Below are 8,579 nucleotides of genomic sequence, written 5' to 3'. Positions count from 1 at the left end.
ATCGGACCCAACTTCCGACTTCATCCATACCGTAGGGTCTTTGAGGTTGGCGCGGTGCGCTCAACCCGGGGAGTCGACCCAACGAAGCATACACCTCCCCTATATAAGCTATTTGTCCGATTCCCACACCTGTGTAGTTTGCACCTCCGATCAAGACATCGACCCCAACTTCCGAACTCGCCTCCAACGACCGAACCAGCGCCTTGGTGCGCACCTTGCAACGCACAGTGCCAACATTCGCCTTCCTGCACGTGGCAGGTCATCGGACCCAAATTCCGACCTCGCGAGTATGCCTACATATCGAATCGGTCATCGGACCCAACTTCCGACTTCATCCATACCGTAGGGTCTTTGAGGTTGGCGCGGTGCGCTCAACCCGGGGAGTCGACCCAACGAAGCATACACCTCCCCTATATAAGCTATTTGTCCGATTCCCACACCTGTGTAGCTTGCACCTCCGATCAGGACATCGACCCCAACTTCCGAACTCGACTAAAAAGACCGCACCAGCGCCTTGGTGTGCACCTTGCAACGCACAGTGTCAACATTCGCCTTCCTGCACATGGCAGGTCATCGGACCCAAATTCCGACCTCATGAGCATACCTACTAATCGAATTGGTCATCGGACCCAACTTCCGACTTCATCCATACCGTAGGGTCTTTGAGGTTGGCGCGGTGCGCTCAACCTGGGGAGTCGACCCATCGAAGCATACACCTCCCCTATATAAGCTATTTGTCCGATTCCGACACCTGTGTAGTTTGCACCTCCGCTCAGGACATCGACCCCAACTTCCGAACTCGCCTGCAACGACCGAACCAGCGCCTTGGTGCGCACCAAAAGTGCGCACTTTTGGAGGGCACTTTTGTGCGCTCCAAAGGTGCGCACTTTTGGAGGGCACTTTTCTGCGCTCCAAAGGTGCGCACTTTTGGAGGGCACTTTTTGGAGGGCACTTTTCTGCGCTCCAAAGGTGCGCACTTTTGGAGGGCACTTTTTGGAGGGCACTTTTCTGCGCTCCAAAGGTGCGCACTTTTGGAGGGCACTTTTTGGAGGGCACTTTTCTGCGCTCCAAAGGTGCGCACTTTTGGAGGGCACTTTTTGGAGGGCACTTTTCTGCGCTCCAAAGGTGCGCACTTTTGGAGGGCACTTTTTGGAGGGCACTTTTCTGCGCTCCAAAGGTGCGCACTTTTGGAGGGCACTTTTTGGAGGGCACTTTTCTGCGCTCCAAAGGTGCGCACTTTTGGAGGGCACTTTTTGGAGGGCACTTTTCTGCGCTCCAAAGGTGCGCACTTTTGGAGGGCACTTTTTGGAGGGCACTTTTCTGCGCTCCAAAGGTGCGCACTTTTGGAGGGCACTTTTTGGAGGGCACTTTTCTGCGCTCCAAAGGTGCGCACTTTTGGAGGGCACTTTTGTGCACTCCAAAGGTGCGCACTTTTGGAGGGCACTTTTCCTGTGCTCCAAAGGTGCACACCTAGGTGAGCACCTTCGACCACACCTTGTAGCACACCAAACTCTGACTTTCGACTTCATCCGCAATGCAGGGTCTTTGAGGTTGGCGCAATGCGCACAACCAGGGGAGTCGACCCATCAAACCCAACACCTCCCCTATATAAGCTATTTGTCTGATTCTCATACATGCGTAGCCTGCAGGAGCAATTAGGACATCGACCCCAACTTTCGGCTTCTAAACGAAAACAAGGTCTTTGAGGTTGGTGTAATGCGAACAACTAGGGGAGTCAACCCATCAAACCCAACACCTCCCCTATATAAGCTATTTGTCTGATTCTCATACATGTGTAGTCTACAGGAGCAATTAGGACATCGACCCCAACTTTTGACTTCTTAACGAAAACAAGGTCTTTGAGGTTGACGTAATGCGCACAACCAGGGGAGTCGACCCATCAAACCCAACACCTCCCCTATATAAGCTATTTGTCCGATTCTCATACATGTGTAGCCTGCAGGAGCCATTAGGACATTGACCCCAACTTTTGACTTCTTAACGAAAACAAGGTCTTTGAGGTTGGCGTAATGCGCACAACCAAGGGAGTTGACCCATCAAACCCAACACCTCCCCTATATAAGCTATTTGTCTGATTCTCATACATGTGTAGCCTGCAACAACGATTAGGACATCCACCCCAACTTCTGAATTCGTCTGCGTTGACCGCACCAAAGGTGCACGCCTTGGTGCTCACCAAAATCCGACTTCCGACTTCTTCTGCTATGCGGGGTCTTTGAGGTTGGCGCAGTGCGCACAACCAGGGGAGTCAACCCACCGAATGCAACACCTCCCCTATATAAGCTATTTGTCTGATTCTCATACATGCGTAGACTGCAGCAATGATTAGGACATCCACCCCAACTTTTGACTTCTTAAACAAGACAGGGTCTTTGAAGTTGGTGCAGTGCACACAACCAGGGGAGTCGACCCATCAAACGCAACACCTCCCCTATATAAAGCTATTTGTCCGATTCTCATACGTGTAGTCTGCAGCAGCGATTAGGACATCGACCCCAACTTCCGAATTCGTTTGCATTGACCGCACCAAAGGTGCACGCCTTGGTGTGCACCCTGGAGTGCACTTTGGTGCTCACCTCGGTGCACACTTTGGTGTGCACCTCGGTGTGCACCAAAGGTGCGCACCTTGGAGCGCACCAAAGGTGTACACTTTGGAGCGCACCACATAGGGTCTTTGAGAGGTTGGCGCAGTGCGCACACCAAGGTGGGTGTTGAGGTGCGTGCCGAGGTGGGTGGGTGCTAGGGTGCGCTCCATGGTGGGTGCCAGGGTGGGTGCGTGCTAGGGTGGATTCCAAAGAGGGTCATAGGGTGGGTGCCAAGGTGGGTTGGTGATATAGTGGGTTCAAAGGTGGGTACTAGGGTGGGTTCCAAGGTGGGTCACAAGTTGGGTGCCAGGATGCGTGGGTGTTAGGTTGGGTGCCAAGGTGGGCTCCTGCGTGGGTGGGTGCTAGGGTGGGTTTCAAGGTGGACGCGAGGGCGGGTGCCAAGGTGGGTAACAAGTTGGGTGTTAGGATGGGTGAGTGCTAGAGTGGGTGCCAAGGTGGGTGGGTGCTAAGGTGGATGCCAAGGTGGTTCACAGGGTGGGTGGGTTCTAGGGTGAGTTCCAAGGTGGGTCACAGGTTCAGTGCTAGGGTGGGTGTCAAGGCGGGTGTCGAGGTGCCTGGGTGCTAGGGTGTGGATGCCAATGTGGGTCATAGGGTGGGTACTAGGGTGGGCTGCAATGTGGGTGCCAAGGTGGGTAACATGCTCGGTGGGTTCTAAATTGGGTGCCAGGGTGGGTGTGCACCCACCTTGCCCGAGGTGGGTGCCAAGGTGCCAGTGTGGGTGGGTGCTAAGGTGGATGCCAAGGTGGGTGAGAAGGTGGGTGATAGGTTGAGTGGTAGGATGGGTGGGTGCCAAGATGGGTCACAGGGTGGGTGCAAGGGTGGGTAGGTGCTAGGGTTGGTGTCAGGGTGGGTGGGTGCTAGGTTGGGTTCCAAGGTGGGTGCGAGGGTGAGTGTCAAGGTGGGTCACAGGTTAGGTGCTAGGATGGGTGAGTGCTAGGGTGCAAAGGTGCCAGGGTGGGTGCTAGGATGGGTCGATGCTAGGGTGAGTGGCAAGGTGGGTCCACAAGTGTCAAGGTGGGTGCCGAGGTGGGTGCCAAGTCGGCGACTGCTATGGTGGATGCCAAGGTGGGTCACGGGGTGGGTGCCAAGTTGCTAGGTTGGGTTCCAAGGTGGGTGCCAACGTGGGTGCTAGGGTGCGTGGGTTAAAGGGTGTGTCACAACGTGGGTGCCAGGATGGGTGCGCACCCACACTGGCCAAGACGGGTGCGGGTGCAAGGTTGGGTTCCAAGCCCGGTCACAGGCTGGGTGCTAGGATGGGTGGGTGCCAAGGTGGGCACCAGGGTGGGTGCACCCACCCTGGCCAAGGTGGGTCACGGGGTGGGTCCTAGGGTGGGTAACGGGGTGGGTACTAAGGTGCGTGCCAAGGTGGGTCATAGGGTGGGTGCCAAGGTGGGCACCAGGGTGGGTGTGCACCAACCCTAGCCAGGGTAGGTCACGGGGTGGTTGTCGGGGTGGGCGTCAAGGAGCCAAGGTGGGTGGCAAGTAGCCAAGTTGCGTGCCAAGGTGGGTGTCGGGGTGGGTGCCAAGGATCCAAGGTGGGTGCCAAGGAACCAAGGTGGGTGTCTGGGTGGGTGCCGAGGTGGGAGCCAGGGTGGGTCCCAAGGTGAGTGCAAAGGTGGGTGCCAGGGTCAAGGTGAGTGCCAATGTGGGTTCCAAGGTGCCAGGGTCAGGGTGAGTGCCAATGTGGGTTCAAAGGTGCTAAGTTGGGTGCGAGGTTGGGTGCGAGGGTGGGTGGGTGCCAAGGTGTGCTAGGTGGAAGCCCGGGTGGGTCGGCATCCCATGGGTGTCGAGTTGGGTGCCTGATGGGTGCTTCTTGTCAAGTTTTAGTCGTCGGGACTCATTTCGAGCCTTAGAGGTCGTTTCTTGTCCGGTTGCCCTGTCTTCGACCTGGGAACCCAATTTTGGTCCTCGGGTCCCATTTTTTTTTGTCTCGCATCCCACTTTTGGCCTGTGGCCTTTTCGGGGTCGATTCTCGTTTTGGGCATCAGAGCATGTTTCTTCTCCTAAAACCCAATATTTGTTTATTAAGTCTCGGAACACATTTTTGTTCTCGTGGACCCATCATGGGTCTTGGAACGCATTTGTGGTCCTTGGGTCCCATTTTGCATCCCGAAACTTGTGTTTTGGTGCTTGATCCCTATTTTGGGTGCCCACCTTGCACCAAGTGCGCACCCGGGGCAAACCGAGCGCCTTGGTGCACCAGGGCAAGATCGAGCGTGCACCCGAGGCGCCCCGAACATGCACCAAGGTGCACTCGGCCCACATGTGAGCGCAGGTCGTTGCGCCCGAGGTGGTGTGTGGGCACCGCGTTGCAGACGGGACACTGCACGCACACGACGCCCCCTCCAGGTGCACGCACGTAGGCCGGGCCGGGTGCACACCCGACGCCCTAGCAAGGTGCGCGCACCCGGGCAGGGCTCACACTTGGCGAACGGGGCGCACTTCGCGAGGGAGGGTGTGCACCTCGACGGGGGTGGGTGGCCGGGGTGGATTCGCACGTGGGTCGCGGTTTGCTAAGTACACACTGCGACAAGCTCATAACGGGTGCGATCATACCAGCGTTAGTGCACCGGATCCCATCAGAACTCCGCAGTTAAGCGCGCTTGGGCCGGAGTAGTACTGGGATGGGTGACCTCCCGGGAAGTCCCGGTGTTGCACCCTTTTTTAGTTTTTCGCCGGGCGTCGCAATGCTATTTGAATAAACCTTTTGCCCGTTTGCGTTCTCGTCGGGGCCGGGCCGGGCCGGGGTGCGCTGCCCGCACTACCGCGCGCGCGGGGGCGACACCGAGCGCGCACCCGAGGCGCCCCGAGCACACAGGCCACGGTGCAACCCGGGCGTTGTGCGCGCACCCCGGTGCGCCCGAGGTGCTGCGCGCGCACCCAGGTGAAATCGGTGTGCACCTCGGCCAGTGCGCGCTCGGTCGAGTCGCGCACGTTGGCCAAGGTGCACGGTGATGTTTCTTACTCTAAGGTTCCGCACCAGACGCCCGGGACAGGTGAGCGAAGCTGGGCGGGGCCGGGTGCGCGGCCGGGGCAGGTGCACGCAGCTGGAGAGAGCTTTGGAGCACACTTCGGAGCGCACCAATGATGCGCTCCATTCAAAAGTTTCCTGAAAAGGCAAAAAAAGTTGAGATTATAGAATTTCCCACTTGAGAGATTGTAAAAAAAAAAAATTTAAAATGAAGGAAACGCGGGTGCCAAGGTGTGCGCAGCCCAGCCAAGGTGTGCGCACCAAGGCGCCCACCCTGGCGAAGGTGCACGCAAGGTGCGCACCCGAGGCAAACCGGACAATTAACCCAACTTTCGACTTCGCGCGCACCTTGGAGCGCACTTCGGAGCGCTCCTTGGTGCGCACCAATCTTGGGCACCTCGGAGTGCACCATGGCGCCCACCAAGGTGCGCACCCGGGGCAAACCGAGCTCCGACTTCGTGCGCACCTTGGAGCGCACGAAAGGTGCGCACCATGGCGCCCACCAAGGTGCGCAGCCCAGCCAAGGCGTGCGCATCAAGGTGCGCACCCTGGCGAAGGTGCGCACCCGGGGCAAACCGAGCTCCGACTTCGTGAGCACCTTGGAGCGCACAAAAGGTGCGCAACCCAGCCAAGGTGTGCGCACCCCGGTCAAACCGAGCTCCGAATCGTGCGCACCAGAGGTGCACGCCATCGTGCGCACCTTGGAGCACACTTCGGAGCCCTCCTTGGTGCGCGCCGATGTTGCGCACCTCGGAGCGCACCCGGGGAAAACAATGCAATTAACCCGACTTTCGACTTCGTGGGCACCTCGGAGCGCTCTCGGGTTCGCACCTCGGAGCACACCGAGGTGCGCACCTTTGATGCGCTGCCTTCACCAATTTCCAGAAAAGGCAAGAAAACATTGAGAAGGTGTGCGCACCGAGGTGCCCACCCTGGCGAAGGTGCACGCGAGGTGCGCACCCGGGGCAAACCGGGCTCCGACTTCGTGCACGCCGCACCTTGGAGCACACTTCGGAGCGCTCCTTGGTGCGCACCAGGGCGCGCAACCCAGCCGAGGTGCCCACCCCGGCGAAGGTGCACGCGAGGTGCGCACCCGGGGCAAACCGGGCTCCGACTTCGTGCACGCCATGGTGCCCACCGCGGCGAAGGTGCACGCGAGGTGCGCACCCGGGGCAAACCGGGCTCCGACTTCGTGCACGCCGCACCTTGGAGCACACTTCGGAGCGCTCCTTGGTGCGCACCATGGTGCCCACCAGGGCGCGCAACCCCGCCGAAGGTGCACGCGAGGTGCGCACCCGGGGCAAACCGGGCTCCGACTTCGTGCACGCCGCACCTTGGAGCACACTTCGGAGCGCTCCTTGGTGCGCACCATGGTGCCCACCAGGGCGCGCAACCCCGCCGAAGGTGCACGCGAGGTGCGCACCCGGGGCAAACCGGGCTCCGACTTCGTGCACGCCATGGTGCGCACCGCGGCGAAGGTGCGCACCCGGGGCAAACCGGGCTCCGACTTCGTGCACGCCGCACCTTGGAGCACACTTCGGAGCGCTCCTTGGTGCGCACCAGGGCGCGCAACCCAGCCGAGGTGCCCACCCCGGCGAAGGTGCACGCGAGGTGCGTACCCGGGGCAAACCGGGCTCCGACTTCGTGCACGCCGCACCTTGGAGCACACTTCGGAGCGCTCCTTGGTGCGCACCATGGTGCCCACCAGGCCGCGCAACCCAGCCAAGGTGTGCGCACCAAGGTGCACGCGAGGTGCGCACCCGGGGCAAACCGGGGTCCGACTTCGTGCACGCCGCACCTTGGAGCACACATCGGGGCGCTCCCGGGTTCGCACCGGCGTTGCGCACCGTGGTGGGCACCTCGGAGCACACCAAGGTGGGCAGCGAGGTGCGCACCTTTGATGCGATGCCTTCACTAATTTCCATAAAAGGCAAAAAAAAAACGAGATTTTAAAATTTCCGTTTTGAAAGATAGTGAGAAAAAGGGAATGCTGGTGCCATCTTGAGCCCGCCCTGGTGCGCAGCCCAGCCAAGGTGTGCGCACCAAGGTGCCCACCCTGGCGAAGGTGCGCGCCCGGGCAATTAACCCAACTTCCAACTTCGCGCGCGCCAGGGTGGGAGCGCACCCAACAACCGGGCCTGGGAAGAGCCAATGCGAGAAACCCCACCAAACGCTCTGACAAAAAAAGAGGGGGCGCTCCAGTAACCCCGCTTCGGAGCGCACCCTGGGCAAACCCAGCCAAGGTGCCCACCCCGGCCAAGGTGCAGGCGAGGTGCGCACCCGGGGCAAACCGGGCTCCGACAACGTGCACGCCGCACCTTGGAGCACACTTCGTAGCGCTCCCGGGTGCGCACCTCAGAGCACACCAAGGTGGGCAGCGAGGTGCGCACCTTTGATGCGCTGCCTTCACTAATTTCCAGAAAAGGCAAAAAAAAAAGGAGATTTTAAAATTTCCGTTTTGAAAGATAGTGAAAAAAACGGAACGCGCGTGCCATCTTGAGCCCGCCCTGGTGCGCAGCCCAGGTAAGGTGCCCACCCTGGCAAAGGTGCGCACCCGGGCAATTAACCCTACTTCCGACTTCGTGCGCGCCAGGGTGGCAACCGGGCCTCGGAAGAGCCAATGCGAGAAACCCCACCAAACGCTCCGACAAAAAAAGAGGCGGCGCTCCAATAACCCCGCTTCGGAGCGCAGCCGGGGCAAACCCAGCCAAGGTGCCCACCCCGACGAAGGTGCACGCGAGGTGCGCACCCGGGGCAAACCGGGCTCCGACAACGTGCACGCAGCACCTTGGAGCACACTTCGAAGCACTCCCGGGTGCCCACCGGCGTTGCGCACCGTGGTGGGCAGCGAGGTGCGCACCTTTGATGCGCTGCCTTCACTAATTTCCAGAAAAAGGCAAAAAAAAATGAGATTTTAAAATTTCCGTTTTGAAAGATAGTGAAAAAAAAGGAACGCGGGTGCCATCTTGAGCCCGCCCTGG

General features: G+C 59.4%; 1 non-coding gene across 1 annotated transcript; it reads left to right on the top strand.

Moving 5' to 3' along the window:
• The first annotated feature begins 5,169 nt into the window (after window positions 1-5,169).
• Window positions 5,170-5,288, top strand: LOC131867558 (5S ribosomal RNA). Its single transcript, XR_009366110.1, has one exon. It is a non-coding gene; the product is annotated as a 5S ribosomal RNA (ribosomal RNA).
• Window positions 5,289-8,579: the final 3,291 nt, after the last annotated feature.

This window comes from Cryptomeria japonica, unplaced genomic scaffold (assembly GCF_030272615.1).
Source record: "Cryptomeria japonica unplaced genomic scaffold, Sugi_1.0 HiC_scaffold_174, whole genome shotgun sequence".
In the NCBI taxonomy this organism is placed as follows: Eukaryota; Viridiplantae; Streptophyta; class Pinopsida; order Cupressales; family Cupressaceae; genus Cryptomeria; species Cryptomeria japonica.
Note: the sequence above shows the minus strand (reverse complement) of the source record. Positions and strands in the feature narration are given on the sequence as shown.